This window comes from Palaemon carinicauda, unplaced genomic scaffold, assembly GCF_036898095.1.
Source record: "Palaemon carinicauda isolate YSFRI2023 unplaced genomic scaffold, ASM3689809v2 scaffold633, whole genome shotgun sequence".
NCBI classification, from domain to species: Eukaryota; Metazoa; Arthropoda; class Malacostraca; order Decapoda; family Palaemonidae; genus Palaemon; species Palaemon carinicauda.
The window spans coordinates 41923-59784 of record NW_027171909.1 but is presented as its reverse complement, the minus strand read 5'-3'; the positions used below and the strand labels follow the sequence as shown (position 1 = coordinate 59784).

Sequence of the window (17862 nt, the reverse complement as noted above, 5' to 3'; positions counted from 1 at the left end):
ACGTATTGACGATCTTTGAGAATCTCCGTGTATGCAGATAATAGTTAGACGCAACGTAATTGATGATTTATTTTCAGAAGTTTGATGTACCCCTATCGAATCAAGCTAGACATCCCATGGGATTACTTGGCCCTAAGGTGATTCTGGTTGTGACAAAATTTCTATCAGGCTTATGATTTGCAAAGAATTTTTTTTGTGTGAGTAATGACGTTATGTGTCAATGTAGTGCCACTAACAAAATAACAAATATAGAAACACCCCAAAGACTGTATTCGAAAGTTGAATAAATTGTCTGTATTTTGCCGTTATCTGATCGCCTTATTGTTGATAAACAAATTTCAGATGCAGAAAATTTGCTGAGATAAAGTAGGTCACCCAGATTACTTCCTCCATCTCTCTCTTGTCAGAGAAAGTTCTCTGTGCATACAGGAGCACATCCTAGCCCCTTACAGTGTATTGTCTTCCAGTCCCAGACCAAGCTGCAGTACTGGAAGATACTTTTCAAATTTCGACACCCTGGCGATGGAATGGACGTTTATGCCTTTCCTCCGTTCTGCTTGATTCGTCAGATATTGAACAAGATATGAATGTCTTGAAAGCTAAGAGTAATGCTTGGTGCGCCAAAGTGGACACAGGTGGAGTGGTACCTGGAACTTCTAATTTTTCTTGTAGAAGTCCCAGGAGAACTTCCAAAGCAACCAGATCCTCTTCGACAACCTCAAGTGAAGTTTCATGAGGCAGTTCAGTGCCTACATCTTCACGGGTTGAAGTTATCCAGCAGCTCCTCCACATGAGAGGCTTTTCGAGAGTGACTGCGAAGCAGCTTTCAGGTTATCTCTGCAAGTTATCCGCTGCAGTCTACCAGCCAAAGTGACCCTTGATTGGTGTATTGGAAGGATTATTTCTCCACTCAGGCCACTATTCCCCTATTTGCGGACATTTTAATCTTCCTACAGCAGGAGAAACTTCTCTCAGTCACGGCAGCGAAAGGATATCGCTCCGCCTTGAGCCAAATCTTTCGACTGGAAGGAATCCACCTCTCCTCCTCATGGGAGCTCTCGGCTTTGATTAGAAGTTTCGAGCAGTCTTGCCCACCTTGGGAAATCAAACCCTCATCTTGGAGTGTGATAAAGGTTCCGAGGTCCTTAAAAATGGCACCCTCTGAACATTTTTGTAAAGCAACAGATAGAGGCCTAACCTTAAAGATGGTTTTCCTACTTGTCTGGCTTCCTTAAAACATGAGGGTGAGGTTCATAGCTTGTCTTTCTGTCGAACCCCAGGGGATGGAAAGATGTGCCATTCTCATTTGTAACTGCATTTGTAGTTAGGACTCAAAATCCATTGATTAATGACAACTAATTTAATTGCTTTTCTATTTCATCAATTAAGGAAGTAACTGATGATTCTGATAGTTTGTTATTATGTCGTGTAACGGCAGTCTGTCTTTTGTCCAGGCATCCTTAACTTGTTTTTATGCACAGGTCACAACAAGAAGGGAATAACTAAGAATACTATCTTATTCTTGCTCTGAGAAACAATAATGATATCCGTGGTATTGCTGCAACCTTGGCATTCTGCAAGAACCACTTGGAAACACAGGGACTCAGCTCATGTGTATGGAAAAGGTAGACCAACTTCAGTGCGTATCATTTAAAGGATTGCTCGTTCAGGTCTCCTGACACTTTCTCCTTAGGTCCTGTGGTAGCTGCCCAACAGATTATATAAAGACCTGTGCCCCTGCAGGACAGCTAGCATTTTGTTGCATCATCAGTTACTTCGTGGTAATTTTGGTATGAGAGTAGAATGAATGGTTTCCTCTTTATTCTCTTGAGAGTACCTACATTGATGACTACGTATGCAGGTAAGCACTCCCATGTGGGCAGATAGTTTGTCTTGACCAATAATTTTGAAGATTTTCTTACAAAAGGCCAAACTTGTTGGATTGTGACTCCGTCCCTTACCTTTATTTCAAATAAGGCCATGTGTCCTGCTCTTCGGGTCTCCTAAGAGCCTTTTGGGTTAACGGTCAGACAGACACCCTAAATTTTATAGCTGAGGACTTTCTAAGGAAGATTCCTTTATAAGTGACAAGCTTTTGTATTTGCGTGGGAACAAACCACTGTACTAATTTAAAAAGTAATTAGTAATTTGCGTAGCTATACAAACCTAAATCATTACCTCTGCCAATGAAGTTGGAAGGAGGTTATGTTTTACCTCCTGTTTGTGTGTGTGTTTGTTTGTGAACAGCTTCCTGGCCATATTTTTAATCGTAGAGTAATGAAACTTGCAGGGATTAACTGTTATGTAAAAAGCTGGAAATGATTGAATTTTGGAAGGTCACGATCAAGCAAAATGTCCAATTCATGTAATCAGCCACAATTTTGTACATCATTGTCACAGAGACTTCAAACACGATTTATATTTGAGTGTATGAAAATCAACGCCAATTAATACACGTCAACGTTTAAGGGTAAGCAAATAGTCGAGAAATAAGCTTCAGCGGTGAGGAATGCGCTCTACTGAGTGCCCCTCTAGTTTCTTTATATTTCCCACCACATTCATGCGACAAGTCATGACCAAGAACAGAGTGATAACGAAGGAGCTAGCTCCGACACCCTGAGCCAGGTGGGAATAATCTGCAACCGTACAATGTTGCCAGCCCCACGATATTTCATCTATTTTGTTGTAACAGAGGTAACCCATATGAAGAACTCAAGTTTGTATAGCTAGGAAAAACACAACATATTTTTGAGATATGTAGTATTTTGGTCGTAAATAATCTGGGCTTTTAATCGTATATGTTCTGACATGAAAACAAATCTCTTGTTCTTAAAACAAGAGAAACTTCATTACTAAATTATATTCTTTTATTTTTTTTTATTTCCATCTACGTATATCAATTCTACTCCCATTTCCTCTTCATGCTGCTTATTCTATCCATATTCTATCAATAATAATAATAATAATAATAATAATAATAATAATAAAGCTAACAAATTCGTTTGGGCCATCATAGAACAGTTGCTTAGGTTTTTCCTTTTTAATAAAAATGTTCTTCATAAGTTGTCTCACAGGAAGTTTATATTCGCTCTCTCCGGACACTCTCTGTTGAGATACTACCGCTAGAGTTATTGGGTCCTTTCACTGGCAAGATAGTATTATGCTAGATCCCTCGCTGGTTACGGCTCATTTTTCCTTTGCCACCACATACACCAAATAGTCTGGCCTATTCTTTCCCCATTCTCCTCTGTCTTCACACACCTGACAACACTGAGATCACCAAACAATCCTTTTTTGCTCATGGGGTTAACTATTGCACTGTATTTGTTCTGTATCTACTTTCTACATGGTAAGGGTAGAAGAGATTCTTTAGCTATGGTAAGCACCTATTTTAGGAGAAGGCTACTCCAAAATCAAACCATTGTTCTCTAGTCATTGGTAGTGCCATAACATCTGTACCACTGTCTTGGGTTAGAGTTCTCTTGCCTGAAGGTACACTCAGTCACACTTCAGTTTCCTTATTTTCTTAGCTTACTAGACTATTTTCCCTTTTGGAGCCCTTTGGGCTTATAGTATCCTGCATTTTCATTGAGGGTTGTAGCTTAGCTAGTAATAATAATAATAATAATATTTATATGTAATTTTAACAGGTATGGACATTTTCATAATCCTAAAATGATGTTGAGATTTTATTCTTGTGCCTCTGTTATTTTGTTAGTAATTTTATTAGTGACAAGTCTTTTCTTTTGTACTTGTTTACACTTGATAACAATTTTCAATCAATCTTGGTAAATCTGAATGATCCATCTTCTTTCAGGATGCCCGAGAAACTAAGTGGCTCGACTGAGGTGGATTAGATGCCGTCTTGCACGGTCTGCTCGTTAATCCTGTTGCTCGGACACTTTTCAAACACAGAGCTTTTCCAGGTATGGTAATATACTGTTCCATGTAGTTAATTGGTTTCCAAGAGACCAGATGTAAGTTGATTTTCACTCTATAAAGGGAAGCTCTGAACTTACAAACATCCAGATCTACAAACACATTTCCAAATGAAATTCTAAATGTCAGATGTTGTATCAGATGTTCAAGATGAAATACTGTAATTGGACAAAATTATTTCATTTAATTTTAATGTAGTAAGCAAGACAACATTTACAATATGAAATTGGACTATTCGTAGGCCTGTGAGTTAGGTTAGGCCTACCCTAGGTCAAAATTTGGCAAAATCTGACCAAACAGCTTCTTGGACCCTATAAAGTTTTTAACCCTTCTACCCCCAGGCTAATTAGAACTTTTCAACCCTTAACCCCCAGGGGTTAATTTTTTTCAAGCACATTTTGCAGTGTATTTTTATGAAATTGCTCTAACAGCCTTAATTTTCGTCATAGAGGGGTCAGGTTGGTCTCATTCTTTTGGAAAATGCCTGAAGTTTCTCAAAAAATTATCAAAAATATGCAAAAAAAAATGTAAATAGCAGTTTTTTGCAAGGACATACCGGTACGTCCATGGGGGTAAAGGGATGAATTTTGTGAAACGTACCAGTACGCCCTCTTGGGGTAAAAGGGTTAATGCAGTAAGCAAGACAACATTTACAATATGAAGTTGAACTGTTTGTTGACTTTTGCAGCTGAAAACCATAGGCGTGTGAGTTAGGTTAGGTCAAAATATAGCAAAATTCGACTTACAAAGGACTTCTTGGAACCTATTAAGTTTTAAGTTGAGAACTTTCATTACTTATCTGCAATCATTTTATATAAACCGTATACAGTATTAGGCTTCTCTGTGAAGTACAGTACTGTAAAGTACACTTATAAAACTAGTTAACTAAGATTTCTTTTTGTAGAGTGACCTGAAGTCGGAACTGACATGCCAAGAGGGATTATTATTATTATTATTATTACTTGCTAAGCTACAACCCTAGTTGGAAAAGCAGGATGCTATAAGCCCAGGGGCCCTAACAGGGGAGATAGCCCATTGAGGAAAGGAAATAAGGAAAAATAAAATATTTTTCAATATTAATCTTACCCGATAATCATGTAGCTGTCAACTCTGTTGCCGACAGAAATCTACGGTCGGGATACGCCAGCGATCGCTATACAGGTGGGGGTGAACACCACAGCGCCATCTGTGGTCAGGTACTTCAGTACTTCTTGTCAACACCACCTCAATTTTTTCCTCTGTCGTGCCTCCGGCTAGACCTACATGGATACGCTGTTGATTCTGGAGTTATTGCTCACGATTTGGTGATGTATTTGCTCTAGAGTTTAGCCTTCGCTATTCAGGAAGCTATATCATTAGCTTAGCAAGTTTTTGGAATTAATTTGATTTAATTTTTTATTTAATTTTGGTACGAAGAGAGTATGAACTCTCACTTTTAAATGGCCGACCCTTCCCTTAGACGGAAGTGTTGGTGTCGAAGAGAGTATAGACTCTCTTAATTTTGCTTAACAAAGTTATAGATTTATTTTTTATCTCTCCGCCTTTTATAGGCCTCTTTGATTAACTTCCTTTTATAAACTTATTAAAATTAATTTTTATATTTGTTTATATTCGACCTTTCCTAATAGTAGGCGGTCTTTTCTTGAACCGAAGTTAATTAACATTGAGCCCGTCATTTCGTTTTTACCTGTTAACATATTATGCTATTTTAATGTTTTTGAAAGAATTTCTTTGATAGTCTTGTACTGTTTTCAAAGTTGAACTAACGTTTTGTTTTGTCTCTGCAGTTGTTGACGTTCAGAACGTTCAACTTGCGCTCTATCGTTACGATAGAGAGAGAGTCTATCACGGTGTCACGTTGCAGTAAGAGTAAACCGATTCTAGCGTTTTGTTCATTCTTTCTTAGCTTAAATGGTTTTAATTCTAATAAAGGAACTTTTTATTTGGGAAACCTTTCAGTTTTTTTCCTTTAACAATAATATGTTTTAACGATATATATAATTGGGCTCTTCTCTCAGGTGCTAAGTAGAGAGAGAGAGAGAGAGATAGAGACGGAGGGAGAGAGAGGAGGATAAACGTTTCGTTCAAGCGGGTAACGTTGTTATCGTTTTTGCTCTTCTCCCTAGTCTCTTTAGGGGAAGAAGGTAAACGTTTCTAGAGTTTTATTCTTGTTCTCAGGCTTTATGCGGTGAGAGATTTTAAACGTAGTTTATTTGATCTAGTGTTTAGTCTCTTTTCCAGCCACTGAATTATTTATCTTTCATTATGTTTTTCTGTTACATTGTAATACTGTTTTCGCAATTACTAACTTTTAATGAAGGATAGAATTGCGTGTTTCAGGTACAAACCACTTAAAGTTTCGAGTTCAGTGAAATAAGTGCAAACAGAAAATCAAAAGTGATAAGCGCAAAGTGTTACAGTGTTGCGTTCGAGGGTTCGTCTGTTCGTGCCAGTTGTTCGCCTAGTCTGGGACCTCTTACAAGCTCCCAAGCCCAGGGGAGAAGTAATGTCGAAGGACTCATGGGTTCAGCAGGCCTTGATCGACGAACAGACGTTTCCCTCCGTGGTTTCGGGTGTAACCAACTCACGTAGCCGACGTGATCACCCCACCCACACAAAGACGAGAGAGCCCATTTATTCCTCGTCTGCGGAAGAGGTTTCTCGCAGAAACCATGGACCAAATCTTGCAGCTTTTAAGTGCAAGTCGGTCCCTTCCGCGCAAGTCCAACTCCTAGGTGGTGCCATTAGCACTGGGTCAGTTCGGACTTGCTGCAGTACGACAACTGCACACCTCCCAGAGAGGCAAGGTGGTATCGCAACAGACAGTAACTCCGTCTGTTGCCGCACCAGCTGTTTTAGACCCTCAGTTTCAACGGACAGTAGCTCCGTTTGTTGTTGTCTTTCTTAAACTCTAGTGGTCTATGCTGCTGACAATGCAGTCTCAGCTTGCGGTGTTGATGCAGGAGTTTCAGGCAGAGAAGGTTAACACACCTCCTCCTGCGAGCGCTCCTCCACCTCTACGCAGTCCAGCCTGCCAGACGTATGATGTTGAGGTTCCTCAAGCTACCTCCATGCGTGAGCTGCCGCATTGGGAGTTGCCAGATACCAGCTCTGTGCAGCAACCTCCACTTTCCTTGAGGCAGGAGCCTCTTGCCACGCGGCAACCTCCTCAACACTTGAGGCAGGAGCCTTATGCTTTGCAGCAACCTCCTCTACCCTTGAGGTAGGAGCCTCATGCGTTGCGACTACCTCCTCCATCCTCGAGGCAGCAACCTCTTGCGGTGCGACAACCTCCACCATCCTCAAGGCAGCAACCTCAACTCCACCTCGGCGCAGTCCACCCTGCCAGACGTATGATGTTGAGGTTCCTCAACCTACCTCCACGCGTGAGCTGCCGCATTGGGAGTTGCCAGATACCAGCGCTATGCAGCAACCTCTTGCGTTGCGGCAACCTCCACCATCCTTGAGGCAGCAACCTCAACTCTTGCGGCAGCCACCTCCACTCTTGAGGCAACCTCAACTCTTGAGGCAAGAGCCTCAACTCTTGAGGAACCTCATGCTATGAGGCAGCCGCCTCAACGCATGCAGCAACCGCATTCTTCACAGCATGAGCCTCTCTCTGCGCAGCGTCCTCCTCAAACCATGAGGCAGGAGCCTCATGCTATGCGGCAATGGGCTCTCGTGGCATGGTTGGTTTCGACCTGGCCTTTCATTAGAAGGGGCTAGCGTTCGATCCCAAGTATGAGGTAGAAATTTATTTCTATTTGAACACGATGTTGTGTTGATATTTATCCATATTGACTCATTAGGGGTAATTTGAATGAATTACTACCAATTGTGTCACGTGGTGGCCCGGGGAAATCTGGTAAAACTCGCTGGTAAAGAGACTGATGTCTCACCAGGTAAATCCTCGGACAGCTAGATTAGGGTCAGGTTCAGATTTCCTTTTAAGAATAAATAACCGCCTCAACCCATGAGGCAGGAGCCTCATACTATGCGGCATCCTCCTCAACGCATGCGGCATAAGCCTCATCCCTTGCAGCTTGAGCCTCATCCCATGCAGCATGAGTCTCATACCATGCAGCATGAGCCTCATCCCATGCAGCATGAGCCTCATCCCATGCAGCATAAGCCGCACGCCATGCAACATGCTCTGCTTACCTTACAGCATGCTCTACATACAGCATGCTCTGCATACAGCATGCTCTGCATACCTTACCGCATGCTTCTCAGTCACACATCTTTGGTTGTTGCCAACTCACTAGACTGTCAAGCAGTTTCATAACGTTGCCTTCTAGTCTGCTGCTTTTGCACCAGTGAAACCCTCACTGAGAGAACTTAGCTTTTCTCGGATATGGTTCCTGTAGATGAGAAAGTGCTATTCTCCCTCCTTCTGATTTTCCCTTGAGGACTCTGTCATTTGGAGAGGAGCCTTTAGCTGCTTAGCCTCCTATGGACTTTTATTTAAGCATAGCATGCTTCCAGGGAGGGTAATGGTTCCACTTCAGTCGCTAACCCCGTCTGTTACCACACCTGCTCCCATAGACCTTGAGCTGTGTTGCAAGACATGCAGTCCAAGCTTAGTCCTTGTTAGAGGATTTTTTGTTTACGGAGTCAGTGTGTCACTGGGAAGACGTTCAACAACCAGCAGAAGTGACTTGTTGTGACGCAGTGCGGCAACCTCAGCAACCCGATAAGGAGTTGTCTGTACGACCCAGACAGTCTAGACAGCTTCGGGTTGTCACTGTACTTCCTCGCTTCCCCATGGTTGACAGTTCACAGACTGTGCAGCAGTACCATGATCTTGTGTTCGGCTCCGTCAGACGACTAGCTTTTAAGAGCTCCCACAAGTCGTCGCTGTCTGGAGATTCTCAGATGGACTATGGATCTGACCAAGGAACTGGGCCTCCTGGTCAATTTTGAGGAGTCCCAGCTCGTCCCATCCCAGACCATTGTCTACCTGGGTATGGATCTTCAGAGTCGAGCTTTTCGGGCTTTTCCGTCGGCCCCAAAGATATACTAAGCCCTAGATTGCATCCAGAGCATGCTGAGAAGGAACCGATGCTCAGTCAGGTAGTGGATGAGTCTAACAGGGACACTTTCATCGCTGCCCTGTTCATCGAGTTAGGGAGACCCCACCTCCCCCCCTTCAGTATCATCTAGCGGCTCACTGGATAAAGGACATGACGCTAGAGACGATCTCAGTTCCTGTTTCCGAAGAGAGGAGGTCTACTCTCACGTGGTGAAAGAACAGCTTTCTTCTCAAGGAAGTCTACCTTTGGCTGTTCAGAAACCCGACTGCCGTCTCTTCTCTGACGCATCAGACACGGGCTGGGGTGCGACTTTGGACGGACAGGAATGCTCGGGAACATGGAATCAGGAGCTAAGGACACTTCACATCTATTGCAAGGAGCTGTTAGCGGTTCATCTGGCCTTGATAAACTTCAAGTCCCTCCAGCTTAACAAGGTGGTGGAGGTGGACTCTGACAACACCACAGCCTTGGCTTACATCTCCAAGCAGGGAGGAACTCATTCGTGGAAGTTGTTCTAGATCGCAAGGGACCTCCTCATCTGGTTAAAAGATCGAAAGCTCACGCTGGTAACGAGGTTCATTCAGGGCGATATGAATGTCATGGCAGATCGCCTTAGCCGGAAGGGTCAGGTCATCCCCACAGAGTGGACCCTTCACAAGAATGTTTGCAGCAGACTTTGGGCCCTGTGGGGTCAGCCAACCATAGATCTGTTCGCTACCTCGATAACCTAGAGGCTCCCGTTGTATTGTTCTCCGATTCCAGACCCAGCAGCAGTTCACGTGGATGCTTTTCTGCTGGATTGGTCCCATCTCGACCTGTATGCATTCCCGCCGTTCAAGATTGTCAACAGGGTACTTCAGAAGTTCGCCTCTCGCAAAGGGACACGGCTGACGTTGGTTGGCTCCGCTCTGGCCCGCGAGAGAATGGTTCATAGAGGTACTGCAATGGCTGGTCGACATTCCCAGGACTCTTCCTCTAGGAGTGGACCTTCTACGTCTACCTCACGTAAAGAAGGTACATCCAAACCTCCACGCTCTTCGTCTGACTGCCTTCAGACTTTCGAAAGACTCTCAAGAGCTAGGGGCTTTTCGAAGGAGGCAGCCAGAGCGATTGCCAGAGCAAGGAGGACATCCACTCTCAGAGTCTATCAGTCTAAAGGGGAAGTCTTCCGAAGCTGGTACAAGGCCAATGCAGTTTCCTCATCCAGTACCACTGTAACCCAGATTGCTGACTTCCTGTTACATCTAAGGAACGTAAGATCCCTTTCAGCTCCTACGTTTAAGGGTTACAGAAGTATGTTGGCAGCGGTTTTCCGCCACAGAGGCTTGGATCTTTCCACCAACAAAGATCTACAGGACCTCCTTAGGTCTTTTAAGACCTCAAAGGAACGTCGGTTGTCCACTCCAGGCTGGAATCTAGACGTGGTCCTAAGGTTCCTTATGTCATCAAGATTTGAACCTCTCCAATCAGCCTCTTTTAAGGACCTCACATTAAAAACTCTTTTCCTCGTGTGCTTGACAACAGCTAAAAGAGTAAGTGAGATCCACGCCTTCAGCAGGAACATAGTTTTTCACATCTGAAACGGCTACATGTTCCTTGCAGCTCGGTTTTTTGCTAAAACGAGCTTCCTTCACGTCCCTGGCCTAAGTCGTTCGAGATCCCAAGCCTGTCCAACTTGGTGGGGGACGAACTGGAGAGAGTACTTTGCCCAGTTAGAGCTCTTAGGTACTATCTAAAAAGGTCATAACCTTTACGAGGACAATCAGAAGCCTTATGGTGTGCTATCAAGAAGCCTTCTCTTCCAAGGTCTAAGAACTCAGTTTCTTACCTATTCAGGCTCCTGATTAGGGAAGCACATTCTCATCTGAAGGAAGAAGACCTTGCTTTGCTGAAGGTAAGGACACATGAAGTGAGAGCTGTGGCTACTTCAGTGGCCCTCAAACAGAACCGTTCTCTGCAGAGTGTTATGGATGCAACCTATTGGAGAAGCAAGTCAGTGTTCGCATCATTCTATCTCAAAGATGTCCAGTCTCTTTACGAGAACTGCTACACCCTGGGACCATTCGTAGCAACGAATGCAGTAGTAGGCGGGGGCTCAGCCACTACATTCCCATAATCCCATAACCTTTTTAACCTTTCTCTTGAATACTTTTTATGGGTTGTACGGTCGGCTAAGAAGCCTTCCACATCCTTGTTGATTTGGCGGGTGGTCAATTCTTTCTTGAGAAGCGCCGAGGTTAAAGGTTGTGATGAGGTCCTTTAGTATGGGTTGCAGCCCTTTATACTTCAGCACCTAAGAGTTGTTCAGCATCCTAAGAGGACCGCTACGCTCAGTAAGAAAGACGTACTTAATAAAGGCAGAGTAATGGTTCAAGTCGTCTTCCTTACCAGGTACTTATTTATTTTATTTTATTTTTGAATAACTAATAAAATAAAATACGGGATACTTAGCTTCTTTGTTAACATGTATGCTGGTCTCCACCCACCACCCTGGGTGTGAATCAGCTACATGATTATCGGGTAAGATTAATATTGAAAAATGTTATTTTCATTAGTAAAATAAATTTTTGAATATACTTACCCGATAATCATGATTTAATTGACCCACCCTTCCTCCCCATAGAGAACCAGTGGACCGAGGAAAAAATTGAGGTGGTGTTGACAAGAAGTACTGGAGTACCTGACCACAGATGGCGCTGTGGTGTTCACCCCCACCTGTATAGCGATCGCTGGCGTATCCCGACCGTAGATTTCTGTCGGCAACAGAGTCGACAGCTACATGATTATCGGGTAAGTATATTCAAAAATTTATTTTACTAATGAAAATAACATTTTAAGAATAATAATATTAAAATAAATATTTCCTATTTAAACTATAAAAACTTTAACAAAACAAGGAGAAGAGAAACTAGATAGAAAAGTGTGCCTGAGTGTACCCTCAAGCAAGAGAACTCTAACCCAAGGTAGTGTAAGACCATGGTACAGAGGCTATGGCACTACTTGAGAATAGAGAACAATGGTTTGATTTTGGAGTGATCTTCTCCTAGAAGAGCTGCTTACTCTTCTACCCTTACCAAGAGGAAAGTAGCCACTGAACAATTACAATGCAGTAGTTAACTCCTTTGGGGGAAGAAGAATTGTTTAATGTATACAGTCATCCCCCGCTTATCGAGGATTTGCATTTTGCGAGGGGCATTGGAACGTAACACTCGTGAAAAGCGGGTCATGGCTGTATGTAAAATGATAAATATTTTGAATACTATTGATAAATGCTGTGATATTCTCAGACAAGTCCCAGGTATGAGGAACTGTTGCCTTATTTACAGGAGCTCAGTTTTACTAAGCGACAACTGTTGTTGGAAAAGCAGGATGCCATAGGCCCAAGGGATCCAACTGGGTAAATATTCCAGTTTAAAAAGAAAGTAAAGGAAATAAATAAACTATACGAGAAGTAATGAACAATTGAAATAAGATATTTTGAGACCAGTAACAATATTAAATTAGTTCTGTCATATATAAACAATGAGGAAAGACTTCTGTCAGCCTGTTCAACATAAAAACATTCGCTGCATGTTTGAACTTTTCAAGTTCCACCGATTCAACTGCCTGATTAGGAAGGTTATTCCACAATCTGGCCACGGCTGGAATAAAACTTACAGAATATTGTGTAGTGTCGAGTCTTGTGATTGAGAAGGCATGACTGGTAGTGTACCCGAACTGCGTCACAATCACTCACATAAAAAGGAGCGTGATTATGATCATTATGTATTTATTTTAATGTTACAGTTCTCAAAATATTTTATTTTTCCATGTTTTCTTTCCTTGCTGGGCTGTTTTACCTGTTGGAGCCCCTGGGCTTATAGCATCCTGCTTTTTTAACTAGGGTTGTAGCTTAGTAAGTAATAATAATGATAATAATAATAAATACTGTAATATAACAACAATTTTAATAACCTGATATCTATTTCATATGAAACCTGACTATTTGTTGACTCTTCTACCTTGAAATCATAGTCATGGGTCTCAGGTTAGGCTTACCCTAGGTCAAAATTTAACATTTCACTTACAAACAGCTTTATGTAACCTATTAACTTTGTAAGTTTAAGGACCTTCTATACTGTTTATTTCTTCGTTTTGCAGATCTGGTGGAAGATGGGCTTCTCACGGCACCCCAGACGTGTGTCCAGCAGTTTCCAGTCTGATCTGGGCCTAGGGCCTCATCTTGGCCCCCTTGTCACCAGAGAAAGATGCTGTCATTTCTTTGATAGCTGGTAGGTAAAATGGAAATGACCTAGGGAAGTGATCTATTGGCTTGACTCTAATCATTATGAAGTATTTATTTCTAACATTTAATGTCTGTTTTATAGATTGTTAAATTTTTTCTTGCTTACACTGGATACATTTGTCTCTTTCACATAATATTTATGAAAAGGTGAGCTACAATCCCAGTTAGAAAAGGAGGATGCTATAAGCCCAAGGGTTCCAACAGGGAATAATAGCCCACTGAGGAAAGGAAATAAATAAAATACAAGAGAAGTAATGAGCAATTATGAAATATTTTAAGAATTGCTACAACATTGATATAAATCTTTCATATTAAAAATATAAAAACTTAAAAAAAAAACATACAAAAGAGGAAGAGTTATAAGATAGAATAGTGTGTCCTAGTGTACCTTCAAGTAGAGAACTCTACCCCAAGGCAGTGAAAAGCTATGGCACTACCTGAGACTGGAGAACAATTTTGATTTCTCACTGTTTGTTCATGACTACGGAACAGATCTGAAAGGGGTATTGCACATATGCCGTGCCTGGCACACCGTAATCTTTACAAAAAACTTTTTGCAGTGTTCGTTTCTTCCCTTCACAGTACTACTTGCTACTTCGTTCAGGAATGGAGCTTTCAAACTGACTAGCTGATTCTGCAAACTATGATGAAGCTGTGGCCAGAATTTGGGTAGTGCTAAAGCCTCTATACCATGGTCTTCCACTGTCTTGGGTTAGAGTTCTCTTGCTTGAGGGTACACTCGGGCACACTGTTCTATCTAGTTTCTCTTCCTCTTGTTTTGTTGAGGTTTTTATTGTTTATATAGGAAATATTTATTTTAATTTTATTATTCTTAAAATATTTTATTTTTCCTTGTTTCCTTTCCTCACTAGGCTATTTTCCCTGTTGGGGCCCCTGGGCTTATAGCATCCTGCTTTTCCAATTAGGATTGTAGCTTAGCATTTAGTAATAATAATAATAATAATAATGATAATAATAATAATAATAATAATAATAATAATAATAATAATAATAATAAGAGAAGACAAGCGTGCACTGGAAGTTGCATATTTATGAAAAAGTAATTAGAAAATAAAGATAATTTTTGTAGATTCAAACCTCTGAGACTAAAATAGCAATCAGGGGGGTGCAAGATATAGCTATGCCACTATAGAATCCTCACCTAAGAGCCCAGCTTCACACTGAGATCCTCATAATTCTTTTTTGACTGGTTTATGAAAACTCGTGAAATTTCGTTCACTTAAGACGTTTCTTCAGTTGTGGAAAGAGGTGATAGTCGGAGGGGATCAGGTTTGGGGAGTAAGGTGGATGGTCGACCAATTTGAAGCCAAAGTCACGTATTTTCCGTAGAGTTTCGTGTGCTGTTGGTGCTGTATGAGAGATTGATAAATACAAGATAACAGTTGTAAAATACATATGGTTTATGTATTGTTATGATGATAGTAATATTATTTTGGACCAAACAAATATGACCACCACATTGTAAAGCCCGTCTTTGTAGAATAAAGTACTTATATTTGAAAAGGGTGGTTCAAGAAAAAAGAAATGGGTAAAGTCGTCGACATGTATTCATATCCAAATATAGTTTTCAGTCCCAATAGAAGGTTGAATAGAGGAGAAGGTCATAGTAGGTTAATTATTGTTTGGGTGGTGAGCCTTATAATGACCAATTTGTGCCCTGAATAATCGAGGGCATTGATCACACTGAATCGTGGGAGGTGGTAAAATACTGTATGATAAAAATGAAATGCACATACGAACAGCAGAGGGGAAACAAGTCCTCTGAAATATGATGTAGAAACCTCTCTTAAAACTTACTGTGTAGTAATATGTTGTAGATGTAAGAATGAATTGGTCTGTTTCTTAAGGAAGATCATTCCTCAATCAGGTTTATTTTTTCATTTTGTTTTACAATAGATTTCAGTCAATCATGTCTTCTAATTGATGAAACCAACTCATGTTTAATTTGTCTTGAATGCACATCTTAAGTCTCCTCACTTATTAAAACTACTGTACAGTGGCTGAATTTCTCGTATTGTACAAGTGAATTTAAAACGACCTGTTCTTACATTTCATAAACATCCTTGTTTCTCCGGCCAGCCTTGCAGCTGCTAAACAATCTTCTATTATGGTCATCCAATATATTCTTTGTGTTATTAGGACCTGTTCAATAGTTTTTGAAATGTTTGTCTTGACGAATTATAAGTGCTCTAAATTTTTTTTCAGGTGCTGCTGACATCAATAGAAGAATGTGACGAGGCCGTATGGTTGATAGCACTACTTCAGCAAGAAGTGTTTTCTAAACATTTGGTGTTTGTGTAGCAGGCTTTCGATACACGTATCAGGTTTCTCGGGATGTCCATTTCTTTCAGGATGTTCCACATTAATGGCCTACGTATGTCTGTTTGTAATGAAAGAAGAGGTGTACAGTATTTATTAAATTCCCAAAAAATTTTCAGTAATTTGTCTAATTGTAAATAGCTGGTCTGTTGTTGGTCTTCGAAATCAAATCTTAAATCTCAGATATGAAATGTTGTAATAAATAACCTGTTTAGCCCTTTCTTGAATCCATCTTTAGCATCAACAATTTTAGTCTTCTGTTATACCTTTTTTTGCACCTTATTCCTTCTGTTGTTCAAATCTCAAGTTTTATTATCAGTACTGTATTAGTATCTTTACTAGCTAAGCTATAACCCTAGTTGGAAAAGCAGGATGCTTTAAGCCCAAGGGCTCCAACAGCAAAAAATAGCCCAGTGAGGAAATGAAATAAACTACAAGAGAAGTACGGAACAATTAAAATACCAATTTAAGAACGATAACATTAAAATAAATTTCATAAATAAACTATGAAAAGACACCTGTGTCAGCCTGTTCTACATAAAACATTTGCTGCAAATTTGAAACTTTGAAGTTAAACTGATTTAAGCACCTGGTTAGGGAGATCATTCCACAACTGGAATGAAAACCTCTAGACTACTGTGTAGTATTGAGACATGATGGAGAAGGTCTGACTGTTGGGATTTCAATGAATTCTAAATGATTAAAGGGACAATCCCTATCTGCAGAGCACAAGTACTCTGGACTGATCAAGGTATCTGTATCGTACATTGTATTTCATGGTTAAGAGCTAAGGCTTGGATACTCTAGACTAGTACAGTACCATTACAAACCAAAAAAAGGCCGATGTTACTTTTGTTACCAAAGTTATAATGGTTTCAATATTGATAGAAAGTAGTAATTATTATTATTACTTGCTAAGCTACAACCCTAGTTGGAAAAGCAGGATGCTATGAGCCCAGGGGCTCCAACAGGGAAAATAGCCCAGTGAGGAAAGGAAAATTAAATATTTTAAGAGATAGATATCTCCTATATATACTATAAAAACTCTAACAAAACAAGAGATAAGGTAAAATAGTGTGCTCGAGTGTACCCTCAAGCAAGAGAACTCTAACCCAAGACAGTGTAAGACTATGGTACACAGGCTATGGCACTACCCAAGACTAGAGAACAATGGTTTGATTTTGGAGTGTCCTCCTAGAAGAGCTGCTTATCATCTAAAGAGTCTCTTCTACTCGTACCAAAAAGAAAGTGGCCACTGAACAATTACAATGCGATAGTTAATCGCCTTGAGTGAAGAAGAATTGTTTGGTAATCTCAGTGTTATCAGGTGTATGAGGACAAAGAAGAATATGTAAAGAATAGGCCAGACTAGTTGGTGTGTGTGTAGGAAAAGGGAAAATGAATCGTAACGAGTGAGAAGGAGCCAATGTAACACACTGGCCAGTCAAAGGACCCCCTAACTCTTTAGCAGTAGTATCTCAACGGCTTTAATCTACAATATAAATGCCATCACTACTTTTGCTGCTAATCACAGCGTTGAAGACCTATTTTAATGTTGATACAAATTATTACTAGAAGGTCAACCTTTGCTAGCATGGAGGTGAGTACACTAAACGTTGTGTACTGTATGCATGACTTTAATGTTTCTTTTCTTCCTTTTTGTTGTCCAACATTTTTACTTCGTAAGTAAAAAGGTGGGAGCGTTTGTAGGGTGACGGCCAGATCCCGTAGAAAACGGGAATATTCTGATCTGTGGTCGTCGTTCTAAAAACGATTTTGGCGGGAGAAGCTAACTTAAAAAACCCACCTAACCTATGCTAAAAGCCATATCCTTAGCCAGGGGGCTTCGCCCCCCCCCCCCCCGGACCCCTCCCCCCGCCTTTACACAACAGTTTCCTTACCTACGAGTACTACGGGAAAAGCTAACATAAAAAACCCACCTAACCTATGCTAAAAGCCGTGTCCTTACCCAGGGGGCCTGCGCCCCCCCGGATCCCCCCCCCCCTTACACAACATATTTAAGATCCGTAGACCATTTCCAAACGTTTTTATTCTATACAAGATAACAGTCGGAGCGATAATAAGCAAATTAGGACGCTTGGCCGTAGCGCTACAAACTACCCAAAAGGTGAAATATGGTGTTCAAATATACCTTCAAGCAAGAGAACTCTAACCCAAGATAGTGGAAAACCAAGGTAGGCTACATTGTATTATTATACAATACTAATACTACAGCAGGGCAATACCCTAGAGACTGACCATATA

General features: G+C 41.1%; 1 long non-coding RNA gene across 1 annotated transcript in view; it reads left to right on the top strand.

The window, feature by feature from the left end:
* The window catches only part of LOC137637292 (uncharacterized), a 43338-nt gene extending 27268 nt beyond the window's left edge, over positions 1-16070 (top strand). The window contains exons 3-5 of the long non-coding RNA XR_011043531.1: positions 3818-3926; positions 13113-13243; positions 15484-16070. This is a non-coding gene — a long non-coding RNA (uncharacterized lncRNA). The remainder of the gene's footprint in view (positions 1-3817; positions 3927-13112; positions 13244-15483) is intronic.
* The last annotated feature ends 1792 nt before the right edge of the window (positions 16071-17862 follow it).